The following is a 1,087-nucleotide window of genomic DNA, read 5'->3' as shown; positions in this document are numbered from 1 at the left end:
ATTTCCTAAGATATGAATGAAATGACAGAAGTCAATAAAAAGAGAGGTGCAGAGAGAAAGCAAGATGGATGAGTCCACTCACACAGGTCAATGGTCATCAAGTCCCGTCTGACAGAGGACTGCCTTGAGATTAGTCGTCGAAACTATGGATGCTAAATGAGATTCACACACCTCTATTGAGATGCTCATACGGGGTCCCTAGAAGTCAGAATCCATTGGACAGCAAGAGGTTTTTTCTTCTTTTTAACAGAAATGATCATAGATATGAGTCAGAATCTACTGCCCCGGGGCAGTGGATTTGGGGATTCCTACCGCCATACCATTGCAAAGGCTTGTGGTTCCATGGTGTAATGGTGAGCACTCTGGACTCTGAATCCAGCGATCCGAGTTCAAGTCTCGGTGGAACCTTAGTGTTTCCTTTAAGTGAAGGATTGGAAAAACACCTTAAATTGTGAATGAAACTTGTTACTCCCCTTTAGGCGTCCCGCCTCTGATCCTCATTCAGGAGCTAGAAAGGTTTCAGGCCCCCAAGGAGGAATCCTGAGCTGCTGCAGATCCCTGCTCTCCTCCTGCTCCCCGTGGCCTTTTCGGCCTCGCGGCCCGGCACCCTTTTCCTCACGTCTCCTCCTCAGGAACTGAGGTCCCAGAAACCCTCAGAAAATACCTGAGGAAGGAGGAGAGACTGGAAAGAACAGAGAAGACAATTGGAAAGAAAAAGGGACGAAGTAGGGAATGGTAGGCAGAGGAACTGGGCGGTCACACCAGCGGTTTCTTCAGTTGCTGGGTGTGGACCACCGCTGCTCCTCACTCAGGAGCCTCCCATCGTTTCCTGTCCCACCAGAGAAGCCGGTTCCACCGATAAACCTCAAAGCTGCTTGCCTGGCATTTGTTCTTGCAAAGTTTCCTTTCACTGTGTGGACTGGTGAAGTGGATTAAGTTGGTTGGCAAGTGAGTGGAAGCCAAGTGAAGGGCCTTGTGGACTTCTTTGGTGTTGACTAGCAGGTGGTGCACCCATGCACCCATATGCACAGCGTTTTTCCCTTTGCAGGCTGTCTGCAGGGCCTGGAGTGGAAAACTGGAATATCAA

The 1,087-nt window shown here is 49.6% G+C and overlaps 1 non-coding gene across 1 annotated transcript; it reads left to right on the top strand.

Annotated features, from left to right (window-relative positions):
• Positions 1-336: 336 nt before the first annotated feature.
• On the top strand, positions 337-408 carry TRNAQ-CUG (transfer RNA glutamine (anticodon CUG)). The gene has a single exon. It is a non-coding gene; the product is annotated as a tRNA-Gln (tRNA).
• The last annotated feature ends 679 nt before the right edge of the window (positions 409-1,087 follow it).

This window comes from Elephas maximus, chromosome 3, assembly GCF_024166365.1.
Source record: "Elephas maximus indicus isolate mEleMax1 chromosome 3, mEleMax1 primary haplotype, whole genome shotgun sequence".
Taxonomy (NCBI): Eukaryota; Metazoa; Chordata; class Mammalia; order Proboscidea; family Elephantidae; genus Elephas; species Elephas maximus.
This window is presented reverse-complemented; position numbering and strand designations above follow the sequence as displayed.